The 17,843-nt window shown below is 31.9% G+C and overlaps 1 long non-coding RNA gene and 1 pseudogene across 1 annotated transcript; both read left to right on the top strand.

Moving 5' to 3' along the window:
- The window catches only part of LOC139492833 (uncharacterized), a 112,373-nt pseudogene extending 95,275 nt beyond the window's left edge, over positions 1-17,098 (top strand).
- LOC139491476 (uncharacterized) lies at positions 11,667-14,650 on the top strand. Its single transcript, XR_011656549.1, has 3 exons — positions 11,667-11,777; positions 12,780-12,879; positions 14,558-14,650. It is a non-coding gene; the product is annotated as an uncharacterized lncRNA (long non-coding RNA).
- Positions 17,099-17,843: the final 745 nt, after the last annotated feature.

Consider the following 17,843-nt stretch of genomic DNA (forward strand, 5'->3'; position numbering starts at 1 on the left):
CATGTATATTCAAAGATAATTTCCGAGATTAATACAATGTAAACTATTGTTGTCTTTCATTAAGAAGTGTTTCTTATGGGAACGAACTGTGCGCCTCTCCTTGCCGATCTCTTCTTATTTTCATATGAATCGGAGTTCCTTCAGACACTTGTCAAAAACAAGAAGATCAAAGAAGCCAGGTTATTCAATTTCACTTTCAGATATATTGATGATGTTCTTTCCATTAACAATCCGAACTTTTCTGATTGGGTTCCATTAATATATCCCCAGAACTAGAAATTAAAGAAACAACAGACACGTCTTCCTCCGCCTCAGTTTTAGACTTATACCTCGAATTTGACATATACAGTCATCTTAGTACCATAATCTATGAAAAACGAGACGATTTTAATTTTGAACTTATCAATCCCTTGTTGATAAATATTGCGTATCAACTTCACAAATAATACACGATGGTCTTGAAGTATAGATTCTGCGTGCTGACGTTGTTTATCATCTTAATACGTGTTATATTGTTCTTTTATTTGTCTTTATTAATATCACGTTTACTGTTTGGTTTGTGTTTAGTGATATCCATTTGACGTGGCTTTGTACTTATACATCCCGTCATTGTGTTGTTTGCATTATCTTTCATATTTGCTTTGTCCGTGCGACTTTTTATGTTTGTTTGATACATATGACGTGGCTCTGTACTTAAACATTCCGCTATTGTGTTATTGTTCCATTATAACTTTTGTATTCTGGTCTTTCATATTTGCTAATGCCTTGCCTATATGCCCTTTTGTGTTTCTTTTATACATAATGACGTGGCTCTTTTTTTAGAAGAAATACACAATAAGCATATAGACAAGCGGCAAGAAGGAAAGGTAAACTTCTAATTTACATTCTGCAAAGGATATGCCTAAAGAACTAAAGACTATAATATTTTCATACTTTGAACGACAAAATTATTTTATATCGCTACCTGTGTGAAATTTACATTCTGCCGTCATGCGCACGATTCTACGTTAGAGTCGATGTTGGTCTAGCCATTTGGTCCCAGTACAGAAGTCTTTCAGTCGTTTATGGGTGGATTTGGCATACATAGATAAAATTCAAAAATGGGAATGCTATGGGTTTGTTAGGTTTGATATATGCCTTTTTGTGCTTCTTTGTTAAAGTGATTAAGATTCTTGTGGTACTTGTACGTCCTGTCATTATTGTTTGAGATATTCTCGTATTCTTGTCTTTCGTTTTTGCTTTGTGCTTTGTCTGTATGCCTTTTGGTGTTGTGCTTTGTCTATATGCCTTTTTATGTTTCTTTGTTACATATATGACGTGGCTATGTACTTATACATCCCGTCATTGTGTTATTGTACTATGGCAAATTTGTGTATTCTTGTCTTTAAATTTTGCTAATATGCTTGGTCTATGTAAAGATTGTTGCCAATCTTTAATTTAAAAACAATATCTTTGGTTTCTGGATATTAAATAATGACTAAACAACTTTTAAAAGTATCAGAGATTATTATTATCAATAATAATAAATACAGGTAAATGAAATACAATATGTTAAAACGTTTGAATGTGTTTTTCGTGTATGCGTTATTACCTCTTGTAATCTTTCAAGCTTGGTTCAAATTCGTTTCGTTATAAGAAAAATCCGGTTTTTATAAGACTTAGCACGCCTTATCCTTGCGTGTAAGAATATAGTCCGTTGCCGGTCAAGGTTAAATCATGTAAATAACTGTCAGTACGTACATACATATGAATTATAAAGAAAGCAAGCATAATTTCGTACGTCTCGACACCGATTCAACGATATAAAGCATGTAAATACAAGTAACTAAAGAAATGTAGGATTCATAACAAGCTAGAAAACAAAGATGTTATTCGAACGCCACATGTTGGCGGAATTTCGTAACGTTAAATCGGCAACTGTCAAATTTGCCGGGAACGACGTTACGTTTACAAAAAGGTACTGCCGCGATATTTAACGTTCACAACAGTCTATATGCCATTTTGTGCTTTTTTGTTACATATTCTTTTTTTTTTAGTGATTAAGATTATAACACAATGTTGACTGCTGTATATTTGACATTTTTACCTATTATGTCTGTCTGTTTTGTTCACACATCGTTGTCAATATAATGGAATTTGATGCGACTGTCATACAAGTGAGAAGTTTAGCTAGCTATAAAACCTTGTTCAATCCACCATTTTCTACATAAGAAAATGCCTGTACCAAGTCAGGAATATGACAGTTGTTATCCATTCGTTTGCTGTGTTTGAGCTTTTGATTTTTCCATTTGATTAGGGACTTTCCGTTTTGAACTTTCCTCGGAGTTCAGTATTTTTGTGATTATATTTTTTTCAGTATTTAAATGATTTTGTTGGACACATTTTTGTTGATCAGTAAATATATATTTATATTTCTCTGAATGATATTATCTCGAGTTCCGACGTATCCCAACGTGCTTCAATTTTATTTGTATCTCTCCTGATGCCTTTTAATTATTTTGGTATCACATTTTTATTCTTGCATTTTGTCTGCATTTTTTTATGCCCCCGCCGTAGTTTACCCTTGTCCGTCCGTACGTCCCAAAATTGTTTTCCGTTCTCCAACTTTAATTTGCCCTAACCAAATGTTATGAAACTTAAAAACAATGCTTATAATCACAAAACACAGATTAAGTTCGAATTTGGGAGGCGTCTCTTTTACAGTTCTAGAGTTATGCCCCTTTACAAATGAAAAAAATGCAGATTTTTTTTGTTTCTGTTCTCTACATGCTATAACTTTAGTTTGCCTCAATCAAATGTTATGAAACTTAAACACAATGCTTATTACCACTAAACACAGATCAAATTTAAGTTTTGGTGGCGTCACTATAGCCTTTTTAGAGTTATGTCCCTTTACAAATGGAAAAATACTAAATTTTTCGTTTTTGTTCCCTTACTTTAGTTTGCCTCAACCAAATGTTATGAAACTTATGCACAATGCTAATAACTACAAAACACAGACCAAGTTCTAAATTTGTTTGCGTCTCTTTTACCGTTCTAGAGTTATGCCCCTTTACAAATATTATTCGTTCCCGATATCTAACTTAAGTTCGCCCCAACTAAATGTTCTGAAACTTTTAAACAATGCTTATTACCACAAAACTCAGATCAAGTACAAATTTGGGTAGCATCACTTTTACAGTTCTTGAGTTATGTCCCTTTATAATGTTACATGCAAGCGGGGGCATCATATGTGTCCAATGGACACATTTCCCATTTATTTTATTCATGAAGGCGTTAACAAAAAAAAAAAAAAAAAAAATACAAACACAAACACAAAGTATGCATCCTGTAAAAAAAAGCTACGATGAAAATTTAAAAAGGAAAGTCCCTAATCAAATGGCAAAATCAAAAGCTCAAACATATCAAACGAGTTGATAACAACTGTCATATTCCTGACTTGGTACAAGAAAGATTTTGTTTTCTCTAGTAAATGTTTGCTATAGACGAAAATAAAATACTACCTTCAAATTTAGACCATTCGCAATAACATCAAACACTTTCAGGGAGAGTTCTGTTCCCTTGTCCCACAAAATCTCCAAAGAGCGTTTGAACTCGGGAATATGTGAAGGCCATTCCTGTAAAATATTGCTCGATTTTACCAATACAAGTACTTTAATAGACATGTGAACATCAAGTACAAATTGATAGAGCAAATATGATGTCATATAATATATACTTGCATATGATACCGGTTTAATTTTAGTTAGGCACTACCTCGTTTATCCAACGAAGAAATGCATGGCTATCAAAATTGTAAATTGAGGTTTGCTACTTTTAATTGCGCAAAGAAACATGCACAAGATAGCCAATATGGTATTTTGCATCTATCTGTTTATGGTAGCATTATAAATAAATCTATTAAGTGTAGAAATTGACCTTCAAATATTTTTCCTTTGTCTAACACACGTAATGACAAATTTATAATTCTTGATACTGTTGATGTTGAATCATCCATATGATATTTGTGGGAAAAAGGATATGATAATTACCCCAATTGTAGTTTGGATATATATGTCCCCCGCGTAACGCGGTGCAAGGATCATGGAAATACCGGGCGTCCGTCCGTGCGTCCGGTCTTGTTAGCGCTCTCACAGGTACATTTCTTGCCAGATTTTTTTATAAAGCTTATACTATTGGTTAATATCAGCAATATCTCGGACAAGTTTTATAATGGTGGGCAATCGACTTTTTTTAAAGGAGTTATACATCTTGGAAATATTAAATTTATGAAAAATGGCATCGTTAGCGGTCTCACGGATACAATTCTTGTCAGATTTTTTATAAAACTTATACTATAGACTAATATTAGCAATATCTCAGACAAGTTCTAAAATGGTGGACGAACGACTTTTTTTAAAAGAGTTATGCCCTTTGAAATATTAAATTTATTGAAAATGGCCTCGTTATCACTCCCAAGGGTACAAATCTTGCCATATTTTTATAAAAATTATACAATAATAGGTTAATATCAGCAATATCTCGGACAAGTTCTATAATTGTGGACGATCGACTTTTTAAAAAAAAGTTATGACCCTTGGAAATATAAAATATATGCAACGCGGGGGACATTTGAACTCTGTACTTTTATGTATTTTGAAATTCTGTATAGTTGAAAATGCACATTGTGTAAGGTCGTTTCTTTTGTGCTGTACTATAGTATGATATGAAATACAGCAATCGTTATTTGATGCAGAAAATATGAAGTCAGGTGTACAAGTTAAGTACTTTGTGGTTCTCAGTTATTCAGTATTTAATCCAAATGTTCCTCTGTGGTATAGAAATATAATTAGGCTTAAACTTACAGCTAGTACACCTTAGTTGGGTGGGAAGTACATTTAGTTGTATAGATACGCAACCATTTGTGAAGTCAAACAACAATTTACCGTCCAATATTTCGTTCGACCTACGCAGCAGAATTCACATACTGTTGAATGATTAATGTTTTCTCATTCTGAATATATTCATTCACGAAATAATTACCGCTAGACGTTAACAATCAATCAATCAGTTGATGTCTATTAAAACAATAATTGACTAAAAACAGCCAGAATAAAAAAAAAACGTTTAATTTTTTTTTTTTTTTTTGCTTATGTGATTTTCGTTTCTTTTTTGTTAACTCTATATCATATTCACTAAACTGATCAAAATATCTGAAGGAAATCTGCGTGCTGAATTAGAAATACATGCATATACCTATAATGGTTTACTTTTACTAGTTGTGACTTGGATGAAGAGTTGTTTCATTGGCACTCATACCACATATGCATTTATCTATATACGTCACTCTGTTATCTATATGATACACACTTAATTAATGTGTATGCTATGTAAACTAACGGCCAACAAAAAAAAAAAAAAAAAAAAAACACGGAGGAAAGTCAATGGTATTAGAATAGAATTCCTAAAATCTAATTGATTGTAATTTTATATATTTAGCAATGATATAATCACAAGAAAAAAAATCATACATCGGAATAATCTTCTTGCTTATTCATAGTTACGTTCCATGTTTCCTTATAATCCCCCGGATGTTCTGGACCATTCAGCCTATAAAACAATACCGATATTGAATAATTTTATTAACAAAGAACTCCTTCTTAGAAAATGAATTATCCAGAGTTCTCAGAAGCTTTAATTTTAATAATTCCCACAGTTCATGGACTCTCCAATTAAAGACCAAATAACAAAATATTTTTGTTGTTTCTTCACTTAATTTTTTTCTTCAAATTTATTGATGGTTGCAACACTATAATGTGTTATAGTTTTACGACATATGAAAGGTAAAGTGGGAGGTTTACAATGTACGAGCATGCACATTCTTTTCCAAATAACTATATAAACCACATATCGTTAAGATAAAGAATATACTCTACCTTCATTTTAAGAAATAATAACAATGAATAATACTTTGCTTTATCTTGTATTATATTCTATTTTTTTGTATTCAATTTAGAGTATACGGCAATGTTATAACACTCCAATTAACACACCTACGATGAAATAAAAGTTAGGAGACCTTAAGGGGTCACCACAATTATAGCCTTAAAACAGATCGGTGGTTCTCGTCGAATACCCCAGCTGCCTCCACCAATTAAGTCGTACCGCAACGATATTCACAGCATTGCTGAAAGTGGTGAATAACACAATCAATCAATCAATCAATCAATCAATTAATCAACCAATCAATAAATCAGCCAATCAATCGATCAATCAATCAATCAATCAACCATGCAAAATAGACATGTATTTGTATTATTCAATGTAGAATGTGTCAGATGATGATGGAAGTGTTTAACGACTTTGATTGTCTATACAGCGCTCGCACGGTCGGTAAAATGTGTTAGAAAACTACTGGTATTCCTTTTATTGATATGAAATTTTGTTACATTAGTTATATTTACTTTTCATCCTCTTTTCCAACCCATCCAAAATTAAAATGTTTTGATTTTAATCTTGCAAACGTTTCTTTTTCTTCATCTGGTTGCACAAAGAACTTTCCTGATGAGCAGAAGGTATCGTTTATCTGAAAATAAAAGAATAAAAACTCGAGTTTAGCCAATTTGACTAGATAAAAAGACCGTATTAAATATAAATGAATTTTGAGCAAACTTTTCACAAACATAAAGTTTTTATAGAAAATCTCGTTAATATTTACTTTTGTAACTTGATGATTAATACTTTCTAAACACAAAATAAAGATAATATTAGATGCATATAACATATTTGTTACGTTTGGAGGACGTGTTTTTCAACAGACTGTCGGCATTCCAATGGGAACCAATTGTGCCCCTCTTCTTGCCGACTTGTTCCTTTATTATTATGGATCTGACTTCATACAGGAACTTCTTAGGAAGAAAGATAAGAAGTTAGCAATATATTTTTACTTTACTTTCCGCTATATAGATGATGTTCTCTCACTAAATAATTCAAAACTTGGTGACTATGTTGAACACATCTATCCCATCGGACTAGAGATGAAGGATACAACAGATACAATTAAGTATGCCTCATATCTTGACTTACATCTAGAAATTGACAATGAGGGTCGGTTGACAACAAAACTTTATGACAAAAGAGATGATTTTAGCTTCCCAATTGTGAACTTGCCATTTCTATGTAGCAACATTCCAGCAGCGCCACCATACGGAGTATATATCTTCCAATTGATACGATATTCCTGGGCTTGAATTCCTATCATGATTTCCTTGATAGAGGGTTGCTGCTCACAAGAAAGCTATTAAATCAAGAGTTCCAAATGGTGAAGTTAAAATCATCCCTTCGTAAATTTTGTTAACCGTTATGGAATAACCGTTTCACAGATGATATCGGATATGTTCCTTATGTCGTAACTGCAATCCCCTTCCCTTTTCACGAATGTGACCTACCGAATTAGACTATTTACCGGATTTGTGATAACATGAGCAACACGACGTGTGCCACATGTGAAAGAACGGACGGTATGGACATATTTAAAATCGAGACACATCTTTACTTTACAATAATTGTCGATCATTCGATCTGAATCCCAGCTGTCCTCGTTCCTACTTATTTCAATAACTTACAACTTCTTGAGAAATGCCATGGTTTTTCAGGTAACAGAATCCTATTTTTTTTCCAGCGCTGTACACATTTCTAAGCCCAATATTTCGAGGTCAGCAGCTTGTCAATCTTGGCCTAAGGCATACGCCTGGAAATCTATTACTGGAACATACACAGTGTTCATTTTACCTGCAAATAGCAATGTGTATGCGTGTACAATTGAAACATTCAACCTGTACAATAATAAGCTGTAAACCAATGTTGATAATGATTTTCAGAAGATTGGCTACATTTAATATAATGGTACCTGAGATAACCCTGATGTTTTTATAGTATGTTTTGTTCAGATTTTAGTTTGAGTTGGTGGGTTTTGTAAAGTGTTGTTTGTTGCTTTCTGTCATGTCATGTCATTTTCAGTTTCTCTTTAAATAATAAATTTATAAATCCCTTTGGTTTCCTCCGCATCTCTAATTAATTACGACAGGGGAAACCGTTAGTTTTTTCTTTAATAACACCAATATGCATACCCCTTCATTATATCTTTTATCTATATAGCTTCATTCCGAACAAAGAAAAATGCTCAAGTTAGAATCCAGAAATATTTTGTTTCGAACACGATAACGTATGAACAAAGTGAATACTATCTGTTTCCGAATTTGTTTCGAGAACTTTAAAGGAATTAAAATAAACAACAACAAAAAACAAAGTAAGAAAGAAAGAAAAAATACAAAAAAAAATACAAAAGATTTAGCAACCTGGACTCCGATAGGTTGCTTTTTTAATTTATTGCAAATTTCAGTGTTCCTTACCTTTCTTCGGGTTTCCCTGTCTCAAGTTTTTGTAACTGAAGTGAAATAAATGATAACTATTTATGTCTATGCGGTATCAGTTTGAACCTTGTTTACATATTCAAAGTAACTTGGTGATATAGATTAAAATGTGGATAAAATTCTCGATACATCTATCTTTAACGCAGGCTCACAGATGTAGATAGTCATAGCTTTTACAGTTAACCTTTCACGTGAATCAACAAGAACCTTAATCTATTTACAAACACTATGTCGACTTCACTGTATTTAAATTATAAAAAAATAATGCAATGTATCGTTACTTTTCTAAAGCATAAGAAAAAGAATAAATACATTACAGCTAGGAAAAAACTATATATTCAAAATAAAATAAAATTTCGCGAAATTCGATGAATAATCTGATTAAAAAAACGTCATGTCAAAACATTAGTTTACTACAGCCAAGGCCAAGTGAAAACTTCCAACACATCGTTGGCTTGCATCAAATAGAAGGGCAATGGCCAGTTTTCTTTAAGTTAGTTACTTATGTGTATCGTTTTCATCACAACACAGAACCCAGGCACTGACCATTCACCTTTTGTGTTAAAGGGGTGTAGTTTCTGTATGTTTTATTCATCTTGAACGAAAATCAACTTTTTTAACCATCAAACATTTTGCTTGTTTTCAATTTTCAATCATGAACTATAAAATCATTGTTTGAAGCCATGTCATTGTCAGTTTATTTTCGAGTTTGAATGTCCCTTTGATATCTTGTGCCTCGCTTTTATTTGATTAACATGTTTAAGCAGCTTACTACGCAAATTTCTTTCATCAGAAACAACATTCCATAAATAGCCGATAGTATATAAGTAATACTTAAAATGCAATACCATCATTTTTTTATGTTCATTATACGCAAGACTAGGTTTAATATCTAATTTGTCTATAATCATTTATTCATGTTATTCTAATTTTGGAAGTACGAAGTAAATGTCTTAGACAGCTAAAATACCAATAATAGATTTTAAGACGTATGGTATAGATGTTGAAAATGAAGGATCTATATCAGACGAAGAGCTCAGGAAATTGGGAAATGAAATGTGCCAGGCTCTAGAGGAAACTGGATTTTGTTACTTAAATAATCACAGAATTCCCGAAGACCAGGTACAAAATAGTATTCATAATCAAAACACTGTTGTTCTAAAGCTTATGTAAAATATATTGGGGAATCAATGTAAATCATTATTGAAGTCGAATACAACATTCACGGATTTGAGGACAGGATATTTTTTTTGGATTATATATATAAAAAAACGTAATATGTGACACACTTCTATCTCTTACATATTGATAAAACAAACACTCTCAAATGTCAAAATTGCGTCAAAAAATGCTCCAAAAGTTCGATAAGGTTTTAAAAATAACAGCAGCCAATACTATCGTAATACGAACATGTCATCGGTTTAATAGTATATTTCATATAGATACTTTAGGATTAAACGCATTTTTAAAGGACTGTATTGGTGTATACATTTTTGTAAACTCGATCCATTCACTAACAAACAAATAAAAGTCCGAAGGACTTTTATGATATGTTTGTGAGTGATTTGGTCCAGTTTATACACCAATAAATTTCTTTCAAAAGGCGTTTAATCCTGTATAATTCAATTTTATAATTCTTTAAAAATGATGATATGGAATTTGTTTTTCCACATTCGTAACCTCTATCACCCGTCAATTGTATATATATGTGTGTCATCGAATTGGTCTGTCTCATGAATATTTTTGTTTGTTAACGCAAAAGATATGTACTCCATGATATTTGCTATATTATAAAAAAATAAACTAAAAAAATTTTTCATTATCATTCAAATGAATGTTTTGTGTTTATTATTAAATTTAACGATTAACATGAAGTGAAAATAAATATTTTTAACGTCGAACCGGATTGTGTTATTATCGCCGCCATCTTGTTTAATTGGTTACAAAAAGTAGTTCGGTCAACGTCGTCTATCGAAAAATAATCAACGTCAAATTCCACTATCGGAAGTCCTTTCGACAAATCATATAAGAAGTATATGCACATACATGTAAAAAAAAGAAATGACACGTCCGTTCAATAACATGAATAAGAGTATGAAGGAAAATCAGAACGAGTCTCTTATATTATGTACTATTAGCGGCATTTAGGATTAAGTGCAAAGACTGGCCGACTTGGAGTCGGTATAATGTGTCTGCAAAAGTTGGCACGTGTTCCTGTGAGTTAATAACTTGTTAGAAAATTGAAAGTCAGCCTCAACGTGTCGATTTAGTAGTAAGCAAGGATCAAATTTGTACAACAAGAACATTTTATCGTTTCGATATGCATGTCATATTTGCTGTTTAACGTCATTAAGTAAAAATAAACTTAAAGTTTCGACATATTTCCAGATTAGATTAGCATTGGAAAGCTCCAAACAGTTTTTCACCAAATCCGTCGATGAAAAAATGAAATGTGTCATACCTGATGATGGTTACATCGGCTGGATAGGACTGGAAAAAGAAAGGTGGGGCAGTTATCAACAGCTGAGTATTTTTATGATGGTGTTAATAAGTAGTGATATGAGGTATCAAATATTGTGCTTGCTATATAGCATTCCGTAGACTTTTTATATTCGTTTTCATCATTTATCGGTTACTCTTTTTCGTCTGTGTTTCTTCGTCCTATGGTTTTGGGTGGTTCTTTTGGTATCTTTTTTTTCCGTATGCCAACATATATCAGATAAATATCTTTAGATGATTCTCAAAGCAAAGAATTATATACAAAGACAATTTGTTTAAGGTGACGGCTATTCTTACACCCAAAACACATTTCGATTACAAAAACGCATACACGCACTATGTAAAGATATCTCTTCAGTTAATGTCCAAATCTAAAGAAAAATGAAAAAAGTGGAATAATTTGAAATTTTTTATTTACTTAAATGATTAATACCATCTGTTTATATTTAACCTGGTGTTAATCTTTAATATATCTATGTGCTAACTATGATATTATTTCATCAAGGTTGAATCCAGACAGACCAGCTGGTGACTATAAATAGGTGTATGGTATGATTCCTGAATGTGGGGTAAGGGAAACATATCTTCTCCTTTCCTTTGAATAGAGTGACTGTTTATTGTTGAAAGTTCAATAGAAATTATATGTTTCATGTAGTATCGATCAATAGTTATGATGGATGTAATGTTATCTAATTCCTATACTAAATCATATCATAGCTAAAATACATATGAAAGTATTTTTTTCTGTTTTAGATATGGCCGCCGAATATTCCCAACTTTCAAAGAGTTCATTCTGACCTATTCTCGAGTTGTGTAAAGTTGGCCTTACGTGTATTTGACGTTATTTCTGTCGGTTTGAAATTGGAGGTGCGTATGTTTTTAAGAATGACTAAATTTTGTAAACTCTTTATAACTAATCTACAGACGGCGAAACCAATGTACATATCAAATATGTTTTGGCAACATTTGGCATAAACTTGTTGCAGTCTCAGAATAAAAAGTGTCAGAATATTGGTTGAATTATATTCAAATATAATGTTACATGATCCCTATCTGTACATATAAACAACAGGTTTTTTATTTAATGTAAAGTATATTAACGTCTCACTTAAGAAAACAAAGACACTTAGAAGTAACTCCATTAGCGGCTGTGTATATTTTTACTAATGCTTCTGTTTATATAAATGCAAAAAGTTATAAATTCATGTCAATTATGTACAAAGCTGGGAAAAGACACTATAATTGAAGTCGCTTGTATGCATTAAAAATTTTAAAAGAACACAAATATAACAGTTCCACAAATGTTTAATGAATTATATATAGCTTAAAAAATATTTTACCATAATACAAACTGCTCTGATTGGAGGACCTCTGAAATTAACTCAAAAATATTTACAAGTCCTTATTGACAAGAAGTCAAGTCATTAGTTTACGGGAGGCAACTGTTGATATCCATCGCATTTGTCATCTTAAAAACGTTGGTTTAAAGAATAAAACTGTCGCACGGGGACACACAAAAGAGAGAAAGAAAGAAACTTCCAATGCTTTTCCATCAACATGTAAGCTATGAATGAACCATTGACCAAATAATGAAAATACCGGTAAAAGCTACATTGCGGGTACATATAATTCAATAACAACTAACTGACGGCATAATTTATGTTCAAAACATTAAACGAAAATCTTAAATCAATCATAGAAACAAAAAGAACCACTGGCTCTTTTGTCATTTGGTCTTGTTTTACTATGGCATTGGCCTTTGAGTTTGACTATTCTTTTGGGTTTTCCGCCTCTCTGTCATGTTTCCATTTTAGTAAACAATACGATATGCTAAATTGGATTTGATCCATACATTTTTTTTATTTTTAGGATAAACATTTCCTGAGGAAGTGTCACAGTTGTATAGGTAAGAAAGGAAACATATCTAATATTAGAAGTATTTTTTATCCGGCGCTGACGTCTAAACAAGGTAAAAACACATAGAAGGTAATATGAAATCCGCGAACCTTTCATCAACTAATAATTTCGAAATCTTTCGATATTTAAACAAAAATGTAAAACACATTTTTCAGCAATGTATTTTACGACGTTTTTTTTTTAAATGTTAGAAGTTGCTTATGTTGCTTTAAACTTAGAAATGTGTACACTTAAAATAAATTATCGCAATCAGCAAATGTCACAACAAATTTATGTGTTTCATTTACGTAATCGTAAATTCCATTTCATACGGTTCTACGATATTTAAATTTTTTGGCTAATAAAGTCAACACCGTCGAAAAAACATCGGGACTCATACAGCCTTGATAGAATGACAGTCGGAGTTTTACCGACGAGGATTTCCAAAAAAAAAAGCTTTTACTAAATATATTTTAAGGTATCCTCCATTGAAAATAACTTGGTAATGCAATAATACGAGATCAACACGTGAAACCAAACCAGAAAAAAAAGAGATTGCAACAAATCAGAAGCAAAACAATTCAAGAATATATAAAACAAAAAACGACAATTCGGTCAAAGTGAAAATGAAACTTCAACTGTCATATTCCTGACTTGGTACAGGCATTGTCAAATGTAGAAAATTGTGGATTGAACCTGGTTTTATAGTCCTCAATCTCTCACTTGTATGACAGTCGCGTCAAATTCCCTTATATTTACAACGATGCGTGAATAAAAAATACATACACGTACTAGGTAAAATTGTCAAAACAGGGGTACAACAGTCATCACTGTGTCACAATGTTATTTAGAACAAAAACAAACACATATTTAACAAAGCACAAAAAGCATCTATCAAATTTAACAACCCCATTCATTGCTAAGAGTCGAGAGTTTGGCGTCAGAAATTAAACGTCAATATTAAAATAATTTTGTCGGTCAAAGTATTTTCAAATTATAGTTTCACATGAGGAATGGTGGTATACAGGGTTGAAAAAAATTGGTGACTGTTGTTTTAATAGCGGTAAGTGGTAAATACTCCATTCCTATTCAAGACAGAAACATATTAAACAGTAGGTCTTATCCGTACTCAAATGTAAGTGAAGATGTGAGAAGAAACATGAGAAATGTGAACATTCATTTGAAAACAAGTGAACTGCACATTTATCAAAATTTGCTTGTAGAAGGCTCCATACTCACATTTATATAACTACAAATCAAAAGAATGTCATCAATTATCAAGGTATCCTGTTAATTGTGTCATTAGAACTCACTATACAAAAGATCTTAAAATCATCCAGAATGAACATGTTCTCTCATGGTAATATCCCATTGCTGGAAATTTTAATCAATTCCAAATTATCCCCTTTGATAACATAACTATCAAAGTATTATTATATCTTGTATGCCCAATAATTTGCACGTTTTATCTTATAATTACTGATAGCAAATGTAACTGAATGAAGTCTACAAAATTTGGTATAGTGATAAGAAAATTATATAACATAGCCTTAAAGGAATACCCCAGGTACTCAAGATGTACTAGTAGAACTTGGCAACGTTTAAATTAAAGAAAATATGTATCATTTTAAGACAGACCGATACAATTGAATGATTGTTTCATCAAAAACAAACAAGTGATTGTATCAATACCTGAATAAAAATGAGTATGTAACTAATACTGTTTTAAATGAGAACTGGTTTTTGTACAGACACCATTCAAGGTCAAGTACGATGTGGTGAACACTCAGACTATGGTACCCTTACATTGCTTATCCAGGACAGCATCGGTGGGTTAGAGGCAAGTTACTTAATGCATTATAGAATTTTGTTGTTGAAACAAACTTAAAAATCTTTTTTATTTTCACATAGACACCGCTCATGACCGACGCCTTACACGATTTCAATAATCTGTACTAAAATTAAATTTTGAAGTTTTACGTTTCATAAAAGTTTTACCGCAATTAAAACGGAACCAGATCTGTAAATCAGGTATTATACCAGGATTATATTTTATTACGCCAGACGCGCGTGTCGTCTTCATAAGATGTAAGCCATCTCATTATACACCAACATTCCAAAATTTAATCAGTAACTGTAGGCGTCATGAAAAAATCCAGACAATTATTTTTTTATATCAGAGGACGAAGTAGTAGGAATCACTAGGTTGCAGTGGGATATCATTTTTTTAATATCTTGGACGTTGTATCCAGCGAACCATTTCTTTAGATATGTAGTTATTATGGATTGTAAAAGTTTATTGAGAAAGAAATAAGTGCAATAATTGCGAACACATGATTTCCCAAAACAGCCTTATTTGTTATTTTTTTCCATATATTTGTAAGTGAAATTTCCTAACTTATTCGTCTGTTTTTGCTCAATCGATATTTTGACGATTTACAGTTTTCTTGCTCCTTTACACTTGCATTTTTATCTTACTGGAATGGACACTATTAATTAATATTACACTGTAGGTAAAGATGCGCGAGGGTGAATATGAGCCAGCTCCTCCAATTCCTGGAACTATTGTTGTAAATATTGGCGATTTAATGCAAAGGTGGACAGCAGACAAGCTTATCGCAACTGTAAGTTGTTCCCTATCAAGTCATATAATATACCCCGGTTTCCTAAATGTATAGATCCAGTGTCACAAATCTTCGTATAATGGTACAAAAGGAAAATATGCACATTGATTTTTCATGTCCCAATGGGTTCATCGTAAGTATATCTCTTTAATAGCAATAACAATATGCGTATAAAACACTAAGAAGAATGGTTTTATTATTAATGTTATTATTTTTAATACGCTGTCACTGTATTATCGTTGTCCAAGATGTAATTTCAACTTATTTAAATTTTCTTTCATTTAGTTAATTATTTAATAGGTATAAAAAAGAAGATGTGGTATGATTGCCAATGAGACAACTATCCACAAAAGACCAAAATGACATAGACATTAACAACTGTAGGTACCGTACGGCCTTCAACAATGAGCAAAGCCCATACCGCATAGTCAGCTATAAAAGGCCCCGATAAGACAATGTAAAACAATTCAAACGAGAAAACTAACGGCCTTATTTATGTAAACAAAATGAGCGAAAAACAAATATGTAACACATAAACAAACGACAACCGCTGAATTACAGGCTCCTGACTTGGGACAGGCACATACATAAATATTGTGGCGGGGTTATACATGTTAGCGGGATTCCAACCCTCCCCTAACCTGGGACAGTGGTATAACAGTACAACATAAGAACGAACTATAAAAATCAGTTGAAAAAGGCTAAACTCATCAGATGGACAAAAATACAAGTTGATTTAAGACTCAGAATTGAATCAATTCCTCCACTACAAATTTAAAAAGAAAAATGAAGGTGAAAGAAAAACAAACACCGTATTATGATACATCAATTTTCAAATGTTTCAAATTTTTACTTTTTTTTATTTCGAATAATGACATATAAATCTGTTCTTAATAATTTCAGAAGCACAGAGTTCTAATACCAAATGAAGTGAGAAAGAAAATGGTCGACAGGCAGTCATTAGCTTTCTTTGTTAATCCTGACGAAGACGTCACTATTCATTGTCTTGACAATTCAAATAAATACGATCCAATAACAAGTCGAGACTATCTGAACATGAGATTCTATGAAAAATTCTGAAAATTTTCCAGAATTAAGCAAACTACTCAATAAACTTGTTTTTCTATAAGATATGGTTAAATGTAACAAGTATAGTGCTATATGGTATTATATGGTATTATGAATTATACTGTCTACCGTTACTCACTTGATCCAAGATGTTCAGATAAATAGCAAGGATGAACAAACATTGTTACCTTAATAATTGCTTTATTTTGACATAAGTGTTTTGATACCAGGTTGAAATATCTACGGAAAGAAACTAACATATATCGTCACTAAAAAAATGACAAATCCCTCAACTTATGAAGGGGTTTTAAATGAACATCGAATTTCGTAAAAAAAAAAAGAATACAATTGCCATACTTTGCTGGATTATCTTTAAGTAAGTAACTCGCAACAAACACAGGGATATTTTACTCGCATACACAGGCTTATAGTGGAATAAGATCATGTGAATTTCATGCCAGACCCACGTGAAACACACGTGAAATCACATACAAAGTTTTCATATAAAATTGTGCGTCAATTTGAAAAATAAATCATTTAAATATCATCTCAATTTTCAAATTTAATCAAAATGATTAAAAAATAATGTATTTTCTAAAGTCTCGTGAGATGCCGTTGAATTTCAATTCACGTCAGTTCACAAGTGTTTACATGCGTTTCTTTTTTTTCATGTTGAGGTGATCATGAATCTGGCGTCAAAAGTTTAGTGTGAATTTCACGAGAGATCCAGACGAAATGAATAAGCAAATGGGTTTCCTGTGTACAACAAGTTTTAGCGTTGCAGATATTCCTTCTATATTTTAATCGGGGCAGTTCCATCTAGGCTCACGTTTTACTTGCCAATAATGCAAATAAGAGCCATACTAATAAGAATATCATCAAATTAGAGGAAAAAATATCAATTATTTCAAATGTATCATGCATATTAAAATTGATAACTAACTACAAGTACATTGACTTTACAGATCATGACGCATTGTCATTTATTTAGAATCAATCTCTAAGTTCATATTCAAGTATATCAAATAATGATGATAACTACTTTATATCATGTTTATGTTTTTTCAACTACAGTACGTATACCTTCACCTGCATCCACCCTTTTACTTGTAAATATTATAAAGACACTTAAACATGATGATATTAAAAGTTTGATAAAATTGGGTACTGTATATACAATTTACCTCTGTAAATGACAAATAAATACCATAAAAACAATTGTAAGTTGTTACTACTGCTATGCATAGTATGTGTGTTTTGCAACTGCAGATAAATCTAAGTGCAGGAGGGCAACCACAAAAATATCTAACTAATTCGATAATAGTTTTGTTTTCCTTATAATGAT

This window comes from Mytilus edulis, chromosome 10 (assembly GCF_963676685.1).
Source record: "Mytilus edulis chromosome 10, xbMytEdul2.2, whole genome shotgun sequence".
NCBI lineage: Eukaryota > Metazoa > Mollusca > Bivalvia > Mytilida > Mytilidae > Mytilus > Mytilus edulis.